This window comes from Caretta caretta, chromosome 1, assembly GCF_965140235.1.
Source record: "Caretta caretta isolate rCarCar2 chromosome 1, rCarCar1.hap1, whole genome shotgun sequence".
NCBI lineage: Eukaryota > Metazoa > Chordata > Testudines > Cheloniidae > Caretta > Caretta caretta.
Window position 1 is genome coordinate 355277532 of NC_134206.1, and position 14563 is coordinate 355292094.

Here is a 14563-nt window from a genome sequence, read left to right on the forward strand (position 1 = left end):
CAGTGTTTCACCACCCTCTTAGTGAAAAAGTTTTTCCTAATATCCAATCTAAACCTCCCCCACTGCAGCTTGAGACCATTACTCCTCGTTCTGTCATCTGATACCATTGAGAACAGTCTAGAGCCATCCTCTTTGGAACCCCCTTTCAGGTAGTTGAAAGCAGCTATCAAATCCCCCCTCATTCTTCTCTTCTGTAGGCTAAACAGTCCCAGCTCCCTCAGCCTCTCCTCATAACTCATGTGTTCCAGACCCCTAATCATTTTTGTTGCCCTTCGCTGGACTCTCTCCAATTTATCCACATCCTTCTTGAAGTGTGGGGCCCAAAACTGGACACAGTACTCCAGATGAGGCCTCACCAATGTCGAATAGAGGGGAACGATCACGTCCCTCGATCTGCTCGCTATGCCCCTACTTATACATCCCAAAATGCCATTGGCCTTCTTGGCAACAAGGGCACACTGCTGACTCATATCCAGCTTCTCGTCCACTGTCACCCCTAGGTCCTTTTCCGCAGAACTGCTGCCTAGCCATTCGGTCCCTAGTCTGTAGCTGTGCATTGGGTTCTTCAGTCCTAAGTGCAGGACCCTGCACTTATCCTTATTGAACCTCATCAGATTTCTTTTGGCCCAATCCTCCAATTTGTCTAGGTCCTTCTGTATCCTATCCCTCCCCTCCAGCGTATCTACCACTCCTCCCAGTTTAGTATCATCCGCAAATTTGCTGAGAGTGCAATCCACACCATCCTCCAGATCATTTATGAAGATATTGAACAAAACCGGCCCCAGGACCGACCCTTGGGGCACTCCACTTGATACCGGCTGCCAACTAGACATGGAGCCATTGATAACTACCCGTTGAGCCCGACAATCTAGCCAGCTTTCTACCCACCTTATAGTGCATTCATCCAGCCCATACTTCCTTAACTTGCTGACAAGAATACTGTGGGAGACCGTGTCAAAAGCTTTGCTAAAGTCAAGAAACAATACATCCACTGCTTTCCCTTCATCCACAGAACCAGTAATCTCATCATAGAAGGCGATTAGATTAGTCAGGCATGACCTTCCCTTGGTGAATCCATGCTGGCTGTTCCTGATCACTTTCCTCTCATGCAAGTGCTTCAGGATTGATTCTTTGAGGACCTGCTCCATGATTTTTCCAGGGACTGAAGTGAGGCTGACTGGCCTGTAGTTCCCAGGATCCTCCTTCTTCCCTTTTTTAAAGATTGGCACTACATTAGCCTTTTCCCAGTCATCCGGGACTTCCCCGGTTCGCCACGAGTTTTCAAAGATAATGGCCAATGGCTCTGCAATCACAGCCGCCAGTTCCTTCAGCACTCTCGGATGCAACTCGTCCGGTCCCATGGACTTGTGCACGTCCAGCTTTTCTAAATAGTCCCTAACCACCTCTATCTCCACAGGGGGCTGTCCATCTCTTCCCCATTTTGTGATGCCCAGCGTAGCAGTCTGGGAGCTAACCTTGTTAGTGAAAACAGAGGCAAAAAAAGCATTGAGTACATTAGCTTTTTCCACATCCTCTGTCACTAGTTTGCCTCCCTCATTCAGTAAGGGGCCCACACATTCCTTGGCTTTCTTCTTGTTGCCAACATACCTGAAGAAACCCTTCTTGTTACTCTTGACATCTCTGGCTAGCTGCAGCTCCAGGTGCGATTTGGCCCTCCTGATAACATTCCTACATGCCCGAGCAATATTTTTATACTCATCCCTGGTCATATGTCCAACCTTCCACTTCTTGTAAGCTTCTTTTTTATGTTTAAGATCCGCTAAGATTTCACCATTAAGCCAAGCTGGTCGCCTGCCATATTTACTATTCTTTCGACTCATCGGGATGGTTTGTCCCTGTAACCTCAACAGGGATTCCTTGAAATACAGCCAGCTCTCCTGGACTCCTTTCCCCTTCAAGTTAGTCCCCCAGGGGATCCTGGCCATCCGTTCCCTGAGGGAGTCGAAGTCTGCTTTCCTGAAGTCCAGGGTCCGTATCGTGCTGCTTACCTTTCTTCCCTGTGTCAGGATCCTGAACTCAACCAACTCATGGTCACTGCCTCCCAGATTCCCATCCACTTTTGCTTCCCCCACTAAATCTACATTATGTCAATCACATTCCCTCATCTACCAAACCAGTTATTCTATCAAAGAAGGAAATCAAGCTGGTTTAGCATGATTTGTCTTTAGTAATGCAATGCTGGCTGCTAGTGATCACCCCTTCGTCCTCCAGGTATTCACAAATTGAATGTTTTATACATTGCTCTAGTAGCTTCCCACGTATCGACGTCAGGCTGACTGGCCTATTATTCCATGGTTCCTCCTTTTTAAAGATAGGCACCACCTTAGCCCTTCTCCAGTCTTCCGGGACCTCTCCTGTCAGCCGTGAGTTTGCAAATATTATTGCCAGTGGCTCCATGATTTCTCCAGCTAATTCCTTCAGAACCCTCAGGTGAATAGCATCAGACCCTGCTGACTTGAATTCATTCAAATTGGTCAGAAGATTTCTGATGTCATCTTTACTTATTCTGAGTTACATCCCCTCCACTTTTATATTTATGATAACTTCATTAGTTGTCTGACATGTTATTTTTTTTGAGAAGACTGGAGCAAAGTAGGCATTGAGGAGCTCGGCCTTATCTTCCGTTACCAGCTCACCTTCTTCATTGAGCAGCAAATCCACACCATCCTTGATCTTTCTTTTTTGTCTGACATATTTTAAGAACTCCTTCTTCTTGTCTCTAATATTTCTTGCCAGCTGTAACTTATTCTTTGCCTTGGCTCTCCTGATTTTGTCCCCACACACTTGTGCTATTCCCATGTATACTTCTTTGGAGACAAACCTCTCTGTATGTAACCCTTTTGGATTTTAGATAGCCAAAAAGCATCTTGTGCAGGCACATTGATCTCCTGTGGCTCTTATCTTTCCTCTGCATTGGAATAACTTGATGTTGAGCCTCTAGCATTACATCTTTTAGGAACTGCCAGCCCCCTTTGACTCCTTTTCCTCCCAATTGGCCTCTCCTTGGGTCCTTACCTACTATTTCTAGGATTTGTTGAAATCTGCCTTTCTGAAGTCCAGTGTCTTTCTTTTGCTGGTCTCTTGTCCTCTTTTCCTTAGGATCTTGAATTCTATCAGACCATAATCACTTCGTCCCAAGCTCCTGTCCACCTTCAGGTTTGCAAATAATTCATCCCTGTTGGTCAAAACCCGATCCAAAATGGATGACCCCTAGCTGTTTATTCAACTTTCTGAATGAGAAAGTTTTCCACTACACATGCTAAGAACTTGCAGGACATATTATGTTTTGCTGTATTAGTCTTCCAACAGATATCAGGCAAGTTAAAATCCCCCATTAATACTAGCTCATGTGTGTTAGCTAAACTTGTTACCTGCTTGTAGAATGCCTCATCCACTTCCTCTTCTTGATTTGGTGGTCTATAATAGATCCCAACCATAACATCACTACCATTCTTTTTCCTTTTATCCTCAACCAGATACTCTCAATAGGCCTGTCACTCACTTCCTCTTAGACCTTGGAGGAAGTGTTTACATCCTTGACGTACAGCGCAATGCTGCTTCCTTTCCCCCCATACCTATCAATCCAGAACAAACTATATTCTTCATGGTAGCTATGTGGCTTAACAGGTTCTCGCACCCATCTGCCTTCAGTAGCCAATCATCCAAATAAGAGTAAATGAAAATATCCTACTTCCTCAGATATGCCACTACAAAGAGAGCACTTTGTACAACACGCTGGGTGCCATGGAAAGGCCAAATGGAAGCACCTTATACTGGAAATGGTGCCCAGGCCCCATGAAACGGCAGTAAGTTTGATGTTGTTGAGGAATTGCAATATGGAAATAAACATCATAGAATCATAGAATTATAGAATATGAGGGTTGGAAGGGACCTCAGGAGGTCATCTAGTCCAACCCCCTGCTCAAAGCAGGACCAATCCCCAACTAAATCATCCCAGCCAGGGCTTTGTCAAGCCTGACCTTAAAAACCTCTAAGGAAGGAGATTCCACCACCTCCCTAGGTAACACATTCCAGTGCTTCACCACCCTCTGTGACAAAGTTCCTGCTCTACCTTGGTGGGTCTTGCGCTTATTGGCAGATTTGCTCACCTTGGAGCTTCACGGCAGCCCTCAGCTTGGCCGTTTTTCTGAATTCACAGTCCAGGTCAACTCCTCCTGTGTCTGACCAGGAGTTGGGAGGTGTCAAGGTTCCTCCCCCACTCTGAACTCTAGGGTACAGATGTGGGGACCTGCATGAAAAACCTCCTAAGCTTATCTTTACCAGCTTAGGTCAAAACTTCCCCAAGGTACAAAATATTACACCCGTTATCCTTGGAATGGCCGCTACCACCACCAAACTAATACTGGTTACTGGGGAAGAGCTGTTTGGACGCGTCTTTCCCCCCAAAATACTTCCCAAAACCTTGCACCCCACTTCCTGGACAAGGTTTGGTAAAAAGCCTCACCAATTTGCCTAGGTGACTACAGACCCAGACCCTTGGATCTTAAGAACAATGAACAATCCTCCCAACACTTGCACCCCCCCCTCTCCTGGGAAATGTTGGATAAAAAGCCTCACCAATTTGCATAGGTGACCACAGACCCAAACCCTTGGATCTGAGAACAATGAAAAAGCATTCAGTTTTTTACAAGAAGACTTTTAATAAAAAATAGCAGTAAATAGAAATAAAGAAATCCCCCCTGTAAAATCAGGATGGTAGATATCTTACAGGGTAATTAGATTCAAAAACATAGAGAACCCCTCTAGGCAAAACCTTAAGTTACAAAAAAGATATACAGACAGAAATAGTTATTCTATTCAGCACAATTCTTTTCTCAGCCATTTAAAGAAATCATAATCTAACACATACCTAGCTAGATTACTTACTAAAAGTTCTAAGCCTCCATTCCTGTTCTGTCCCTGGCCAAGACGACTACAGACAGACACAGACTCTTTGTTTCTCTCCCTCCTCCCAGCTTTTGAAAGTATCTTGTCTCCTCATTGGTCATTTTGGTCAGGTGCCAGCGAGGTTACCTTTAGCTTCTTAACCCTTTACAGGTGAGAGGAGCTTTCCCCTGGCCAGGAGGGATTTCAAAGAGGTTTACCCTTCCCTTTATATTTATGACACGCCCCCCAAATCTCAGCTAGGGTGAAACACTGGCTGGGATTTCTTCCTGGAGCTCTAGGAAAACAGAGTTAATAAGACACATGCATCTCTAAATATACTACCAAGTACATAAAGACTAACAATATTTTCCACATCTCAAGGACGATTTTAACCAGTTGATTCTGGGAAACTTTCACGGGAGAGTGCATCAGCCACTTTGTTAGAAGCTCCTGAGATGTGTTGGATGTCGAAATCAAAATCTTGGAGAGCTAAACTCCACCGAAGAAGTTTTTTGTTAGTTTCTTTGACGGTGTGAAGCCACTTTAGTGCAGCATGGTCGGTTTGCAGGTGGAAACGCCGTCCCCAAACATATGGGCGTAGCTTTTCCAGAGCGTAGACAATGGCATAACATTCTTTTTCAGTGACTGACCAGTTGCTTTCCCTCTCAGACAGTTTTTTGCTGAGAAACACTACAGGGTGGAATTCTTGATCAGGTCCTTTCTGCATTAAAACTGCTCCCACACCACGCTCGGATGCATCTGTGGTTACTAGGAACGGTTTGTCAAAGTCTGGGGCCCTTAGTACAGGGTCAGACATGAGTGTCGCTTTAAGCTTGTTAAAGGCCTTCTGACACTTTCCGGTCCACTGAACAGCATTTGGCTGTTTCTTTTTGGTTAGGTCTGTCAGTGGGGCAGTGATTTGGCTGTAGTGCGGTACAAATCGTCTGTAATAACCGGCCAAGCCTAAGAAGGATTGAACCTGTTTCTTTGACTTTGGGACAGGCCACTTTTGGATAGCATCCACTTTGGCCTGTAGGGGGCTGATAGTTCCTTGACCCACCTGGTGTCCAAGGTAAGTCACTCTGTTTAGGCCTATTTGACACTTCTTAGCCTTAACAGTTAGTCCTGCCTCCCTTATGCGCTCAAGGACTTTTTGTAGATGTTCCAGGTGGTCTGCCCAGGAATCCGAAAATATGGCCACATCGTCAAGGTAGGCGACTGCATATTCTCCTAATCCCGCTAGGAGACCATCTACAAGTCTTTGGAAAGTGGCGGGTGCATTTCGCAGCCCAAAAGGGAGTACATTAAATTCATACAGCCCGAGATGTGTGATGAAGGCTGACCTTTCCTTGGCAGATTCATCTAGCGGTACCTGCCAGTACCCCTTGGTTAAGTCCAAGGTAGAGATGAACTGGGCCCGTCCCAGTTTCTCTAATAGTTCATCTGTGCGTGGCATGGGATAGTTGTCTGGGCGAGTTACAGCATTTAGCTTACGGTAGTCCACGCAAAAACGTATTTCCCCATCTGGTTTGGGAACTAGAACCACTGGAGATGCCCATGCACTTTCAGAGGGGCGGATTACACCCATCTGTAACATATCCTGGATCTCCCGTTCTATAGCAGTTTTAGCTTGAGGAGACACCCGGTAAGGTTGGACCCTAATTGGGTGAGCATTACCTGTGTCAATGGAGTGATATGCCCGTTCAGTCAGTCCTGGGGTGGCTGAGAACGTTGGCGCGTAGCTAGTGCACAGCTCCTGGATCTGCTGTCGCTGCATACGCCCAAGGGTCATGGAGAGGTTCACCTCTTCCACACCACCAGCACATTTCCCTTCGTAGTAAACACCTTCAGGCCACTCAGCGTCGTCTCCTCCCTGGGCTGTAAACTGACAAACCTTTAATTCTCTGGAATAAAAGGGCTTTAGAGAATTAATATGGTACACCTTAGGCTTCCGGTTGGAGGTGGGGAATGCTATGAGATAATTAACAGCTCTCAGGCGCTCCTGGACCGTGAATGGCCCTTCCCACGATGCTTCCATTTTATGGGCCTGGAGCGCCCTTAAGACCATGACCTGGTCTCCTACTTTGAAGGAACGCTCTCTGGCATGTTTATCATACCAGGCTTTTTGCTCTTTTTGAGCATCCTGTAAGTTTTCTCTAGCAAGGGCTAAAGAGGTTCGGAGGGTGTTTTGTAGGTTGGTTACAAAGTCCAGAATGTTAGTTCCTGGAGAAGGTGTAAATCCCTCCCATTGCTGCTTCACCAACTGCAATGGCCCCTTAACCTCACGGCCATATACAAGTTCAAATGGGGAAAACCCTAAACTGGGATGTGGTACAGCTCTGTAGGCAAAGAGCAACTGCTGCAACACTAGGTCCCAATCATTGGAGTGCTCATTTACAAATTTACGTATCATGGCCCCCAAAGTTCCATTAAACTTCTCCACCATGCCATTTGTTTGATGGTGGTAAGGAGTGGCAACCAAGTGATTTACCCCATGAGCTTCCCAAAGGTTTTTCATAGTTCCTGCCAGGAAATTAGTCCCTGCATCTGTGAGGATGTCGGAGGGCCAACCTACCCTGGCAAAAATGTCTGCTAGTGCCTGACACACACTTTTAGCCCTGGTGTTGCTTAGAGCTACTGCTTCCGGCCATCGGGTGGCAAAATCCATGAAAGTCAGTATGTACTGCTTTCCTCTGGGTGTCTTTTTCGGAAAAGGACCCAGAATATCCACAGCTACTCGCTGAAATGGAACTTCAATGATGGGGAGTGGCTGGAGAGGGGCTTTGACCTGGTCTTGGGGTTTTCCCACTCTTTGGCACACCTCACAAGACTGGACATAGGTAGAAACATCCTTGCCCATTCCCTCCCAGTGGAATGATCCCCCCAAACGGTCTTTGGTCCTGTTCACCCCAGCATGGCCACTAGGGTGATCGTGGGCTAAGCTCAAGAGCTTGGCCCGGTATTTAGTTGGAACTACCAACTGTTTCTGAGGATGCCAGTCTTCCTGGTGTCCACCAGAAAGAGTTTCCTTGTATAAAAGTCCTCTTTCTATAACAAACCTGGATCGATTAGAAGAGCTGAGAGGCAGTGGGTTGCTCCGTGCTGCCGTCCAAGCTCTCTGGAGGCTTTCATCTGCTTCCTGTTCGGTCTGGAACTGTTCCCTTGATGCTGGAGACATCAGTTCCTCATGGGATTGTGGACCTAGGCTTGGTCCCTCTGGAAGCGATATAGGGGATGGAGCTGTTTCTGTTGACTGTGAACCGCTCTCCGCTGGTGCACTATGTTGGGATTCAGGCTCCGGCTGAGCCTCTTGGGTCGGGTTATCGGCTGCTGCCAGTTCAGGTTCGGTGGGGCCCTCTGGTGTTGAGGTTGCAAGTACTGGATTCAGTGCTGACACGGGGTCTGGTGTTGGTTGTTCGGCTGGTTCCGGTTCTGGGACTGGTTCCGTCTGGGTCTCTGGGACTGGATCCACTACTGCTGTTGCAGACATTGGCCTGGGGTCCAGGTCCATCACCTCTGACTGGGTCCTGATAGAAGTTTCCGGAACAGAGCTAGGCCTCACGGCTTGTTTAGCCTGGCTGCGGGTGACCATTCCCACCCTCTTGGCCTGCTTCACATGATTGGCCAAGTCTTCCCCCAACAGCATGGGGATGGGATAATCATCATAGACTGCAAAAGTCCACATTCCTGACCAGCCCTTGTACTGGACAGGCAACTTGGCTGTAGGCAAATTGAAAGAGTTGGACTTGAAGGGTTGAATCGTCACTTGGATCTCTGGGTTGATTAAATTGGGGTCCACTAAGGAAGCATGGATAGCTGACACTTGTGCTCCGGTGTCCCTCCACGCGGTGACCTTCTTCCCGCCCACACTCACAGTTTCCCTCCGCTCCAAGGGTATCTGGGAGGTATCTGGGCCTGTGGACCTCTGGTGTGATTCCGGTGCAATGAACTGTAATCTGTTGGGGTTCTTGGGGCAGTTGGCCTTTACATGCCCCAGCTCGTTACACTTAAAACATCGTCCAGCTGACGGGTCACTGGGGCGAGGAGGGTTGCTGGAGAACGGGGTGGTGGGACGATAAGGGGTCTGGAGGGTTCTTTGGGAGGTAGGTGGGGCTTTGGGCGGCCCCCGGTAATAGGGTGTGGTCTGGGGTGGTCCCTTCTGGTCTCCGCTCCAACTGCGACCAGTTTTCTTCTTCTCTGCCACCTCCACCCATCTGGCTCCAATCTCTCCTGCCTCAATTACAGTTTTGGGTTTCCCATCTAGGATGTATCTTTCTATTTCCTCAGGAACACCCTCTAAGAATTGTTCCATTTGCATTAGGAAGGGCAAATTTACTGGAGATTCAACACTTGCTCCTGATATCCAGGCATCCCAATGTTTTAGAATGTGGTAGGCATGTCGGGTAAATGACATGTCTGGTTTCCACCTTAGGGCTCTGAACCTCCGACGAGACTGCTCGGGTGTTATCCCCATTCTGACTCTCGCCTTGGATTTAAACAGTTCATACTTGTTCATGTGTTCTTTAGGCATTTCAGCTGCCACCTCAGCTAAGGGTCCACTGAGCTGCGGCCTCAGCTCTACCATGTATTGGTCAGTAGAGATGTTGTACCCAAGGCAGGCCCTTTCGAAGTTTTCTAAGAAGGCCTCAGTATCATCACCTGCCTTGTAGGTGGGGAACTTTCTGGGATGGGAAGTGGTACCTGGAGAAGGATTGCTAGGGTTTGTTGGTATATTCTGCTGGGCCTTTATCCTCTCCATCTCCTCCACATGCTTCCTCTCTTTTTCCTTCTCCTCCTCCACATGCTTCCTCTCTTTTTCCCTCTCCTCCTCCACATGCTTCCTTGCCTCCATTTCCCTCTTGTGGGCAGCCTCTTGGTGTTGTTCTGCCTCCCTTTCTTGTTCCTTCTTCAGCTGCATGAGTTCTATCTGTCTTTCATGTTCCCTTTGTCTTTCCTCAGCCTGAAATTTGGCTAATTCGAGCTGTAGTCGAGCCGCGGATTTTGCCATTCTAACCTCTCTGTTTTTACTAACTTTACACCCGAGGTTTAGAAATAAACAAACAAAACTTGGCTGTAAAATTTTGCTGTGCTGGAATAGAATACCTATTCTCTGATAGTGATTGTCAGCCTACAGAAAAAGACAATTCCCTTGTCTCTGCTCTGGGCCCAAATTAAAGCAAAAAACCTCCAACTACTTGGAAACCTGCTTACCCAGCCCAAAGGAAAAAAAAAATTTCTTTTCAAACCTGTGCTCCTTGTAAAACAAAACAAAAAAATCAAAATCCTAAAAAAAACCCTGCCACTTTTGTCTCCAGGCAAATGGGTAGAGCACACACCCCCCTATTTACTTTTAGGAAGAAAAGAAAAAAAAAAACCTCTGGGTTGGAAGACTGTGAATTTCCCTGCAGGAGTTAAGTACCCTGCCTCCAGGCAAAGAAAACCTGCAATTCACAAGATAATCCCCTTTTGTCTCTGCTTGGCCACAAAGCAGAGAGAAACCAAGCTGCTTTCAGTTTCAAAGCTGCTTTCTGGACTTTCTTTCCAAAGAAAAAAAAATTTCCTTTTTAAAATCTGTATTTCTAGTTCAAAAAATCTCAACTGGATCTCAAATGATTTCAGGTTAATCCCACCACTGTGCCACCATGTCAAGGTTCCTCCCCAACTCTGAACTCTAGGGTACAGATGTGGGGACCTGCATGAAAAACCTCCTAAGCTTATCTTTACCAGCTTAGGTCAAAACTTCCCCAAGGTACAAAATATTACACCCGTTATCCTTGGAATGGCCGCTACCACCACCAAACTAATACTGGTTACTGGGGAAGAGCTGTTTGGACGCGTCTTTCCCCCCAAAATACTTCCCAAAACCTTGCACCCCACTTCCTGGACAAGGTTTGGTAAAAAGCCTCACCAATTTGCCTAGGTGACTACAGACCCAGACCCTTGGATCTTAAGAACAATGAACAATCCTCCCAACACTTGCACCCCCCCCTCTCCTGGGAAATGTTGGATAAAAAGCCTCACCAATTTGCATAGGTGACCACAGACCCAAACCCTTGGATCTGAGAACAATGAAAAAGCATTCAGTTTTTTACAAGAAGACTTTTAATAAAAAATAGCAGTAAATAGAAATAAAGAAATCCCCCCTGTAAAATCAGGATGGTAGATATCTTACAGGGTAATTAGATTCAAAAACATAGAGAACCCCTCTAGGCAAAACCTTAAGTTACAAAAAAGATATACAGACAGAAATAGTTATTCTATTCAGCACAATTCTTTTCTCAGCCATTTAAAGAAATCATAATCTAACACATACCTAGCTAGATTACTTACTAAAAGTTCTAAGCCTCCATTCCTGTTCTGTCCCTGGCCAAGACGACTACAGACAGACACAGACTCTTTGTTTCTCTCCCTCCTCCCAGCTTTTGAAAGTATCTTGTCTCCTCATTGGTCATTTTGGTCAGGTGCCAGCGAGGTTACCTTTAGCTTCTTAACCCTTTACAGGTGAGAGGAGCTTTCCCCTGGCCAGGAGGGATTTCAAAGGGGTTTACCCTTCCCTTTATATTTATGACAGGAGGATTGGGGGGATGCCGGGCCCGCCCTCTACTCCGGGTTCCAGCCCAGGGCCCTGTGGAATGCAGCTGTCTAGAGTGCCTCCTGGAACAGCTGTGCGACAGCTACGACTCCCTGGGCTACTTCCCCATGGCCTCCTCCCAACACCTTCCTTATCCTCACCATAGGACCTTCCTCCTGATGTCTGATGATGCTTGTACACCTCAGTCCTCCAACAGTCCGCATTCTAACTCTCAGCTCCTAGTGCCTCTTGCTCCCAGCTCCTCACATTCACATCACAAACTGAAGTGAGCTCCTTTTTAAAACCCAGGTGCCCTGATTAGCCTGCCTTAATTGATTCTACCAGCTTCTTGATTGGCTGCAGGTGTTCTAATCAGCCTGTCTTAATTGTCTCCATAAGGTTCCTGATTGTTCTGAAACCTTCCCTGTTACCTTACCCAGGAAAAAGGGACCTACTTAGCCTGGGGCTAACATATCTGCTTTCTATTACTCTCCTATAGCCATCTGGTCCGACCCTGTCACACCTTCTAGTGAAAAAGTTTTTTCCTAATATCCAACCTAAACCTCCCCCACTGCAACTTGACACCATTACTCCTTGTTCTGTCATCTGCTATCACTGAGAACAGTAGAGCTCCATTCTCTTTGGAATCCCCTTTCAGGTAGTTGAAAGCAGCTATCAAATCCACCCTCATTCTTCTCTTCTGCAGACTAAATAAGCCCAGTTCCCTCAGCCTCTCCTCATAAGTCATGTGTTCCAGTCCCCTAATCATTTTTGTTGCCCTCCACTGGACGTTTTCCAATTTTTCCACATCCTTCTTCTAGTGTGGGGCCCAAAACTGGACACCATACTCCAGATGAGGCCTTACCAATGTGGAATAGAGGGGAACAATCACGTCCCTCGATCTGCTGGCAATGCCTCTACTTATATGCCCAAAATGCCATTAGCCTTCTTGGCAACAAGGGCACACTGTTGACTCATATCCAGCTTCTCGTCCACTGTAACCCCTAGGTCCTTTTCTGCAGAACGGCTGCCTAGCCATTCGGTCCCTCGTCTGTAGCAGCGCATGGGATTCTTCTGTCCTAAGTGCAGGACTCTGTACTTGTCCTTGTTGAACCTCACCAGATTTCTTTTGGCCCAATCCTCTAATTTGTCTAGGGCCCTCTGTAGCCTATCCCTACCCTCCAGCGTATCTACCTCTCCTCCCAGTTTAGTGTCATCTGCAACCCTGCTGAGGGTGCAGTCCAAGCCATCCTCCAGATCATTAATGAAGATATTGAACAAAACCGGCCCCAGAACCGACACTTGGGGCACTCTCCTCGATACCAGCTGCCAACTAGACATGGAGCCATTGATCACTACCCATTGAGCCCGACAATCTAGCCAGCTTTCTATCCACCATATAGTCCATTCATCCAGCCCATACTTCTTTAACTTGCTGGCAAGAATACTGTGGGAGACAGTATCAAAAGCTTTGCTAAAGTCAAGGTATAATGCATCCACTGCTTTCCCCTCATCCACAGAGCCAGTTATCTCATCATAGAAGGCAAATAGATTAGTCAGGCATGACGTGTCCTTGGTGAATCCATGCTGACTGTTCCAGATCACTTTCCTCTCCTCCAAGTGCTTCAGAATTGATTCCTTGAGGATCTGCTCCATGATTTTTCCAGGGACTGAGGTGAGGCTGACTGGCCTGTAGTTCCCAGGATCCTCCTTCTTCCCTTTTTTAAAGATTGGCACTACATTAGCCTTTTTCCAGTCGTCCAGGACCTCCCCTGATCGCCATGACTTTTCAAAGATAATGGCCAATGGCTCTGCAATCACATCCGCCAACTCCTTTAGCACTCTCGGATGCAGCGCATCTTGCTCCATGGACTAGTGCTCGTCCAGCTTTTCTAAATAGTCCCGAACCACTTCTTTCTCCACAGAGGGCTGGTCACCTCCTCCCCATTGTCCTGCCCAGTGCAGTAGTCTGGGAGCTGACCTTGTTCGTGAAGACAGAGGCAAAAACAGCATTGAGAACATTAGCTTTTTCCACATCCTCTGTCACTAGGTTGCCTCCCTCATTCAGTAAGGGGCCAACACTTTCCTTGACTTTCTTCTTGTTGCTAACATACCTGAAGAAATCCTTCTTGTTAGTCTTAACATCTCTTGCTAGCTGCAACTCCAGGTGTGATTTGGCCTTCCTGATTTCACTCCTGCATGCCTGAGCAATATATTTATACTCTTCCCTGGTCATTTGTCCAATCTTCCACTTCTTGTAAGCTTCTTTTTTGTGTTTAAGATCAGCAAGGATTTCACTGTTGAGCCAAGCTGGTTGCCTGCCATATTTACTATTCTTTCTACACATCAGGATGGTTTGTTCCTGCAACCTCAATAAGGATTCTTTAAAATACAGCCAGCTCTCCTGGACTCCTTTCCCCGTCATGGTATTCTCCCAGGGGATCCTGACGATCAGTTCCCTGAGGGAGTCAGTGTCTGCTTTTCTGAAGTCCAGGGTCCATATTCTGCTGCTCTCCTTTCTTCATGAACTCGACCATCTCATGGTCACGGCCTCCCAGGTTCCCATCCACTTTTGCTTCCCCTACTAATTCTTCCCGGTTTGTGAGCAGCAGGTCTGCCCCTACGTGGTTCCTCCAGCACTTGCACCAGGAAATTGTCCCCTACACTTTCCAAAACTTCTTGGATTGTCTGTGCACCGCTGTATTGCTCTCCCAGCAGATATCAGGATGATTGAAGTCTCCCAAAAGAACCAGGGCCTGCGATCTAGTAACTTCCGTTAGTTGCCGGAAGAAAGCCTCGTCCACCTCCTCCCCCTGGTCTGGTGGTCTATAGCAGACTCCCACCACGACATCACCCTTGTTGCTCACGCTTCTAAACTTAATCCAGAGACACTCAGGTTTTTCCGCAGTTTCATACCGGAGCTCTGAGCAGTCATACTGCTCCCTCTCATACAGTGCAACTCCCCCACCTTTTCTGCCCTGCCTGTCCTTCCTGAACAGCTTATATCCATCCATGACAGTACTCCAGTCATGTGAGTTATCCCACCAAGTCTCTGTTATTCCAATCACATCATAATTCCTTGAC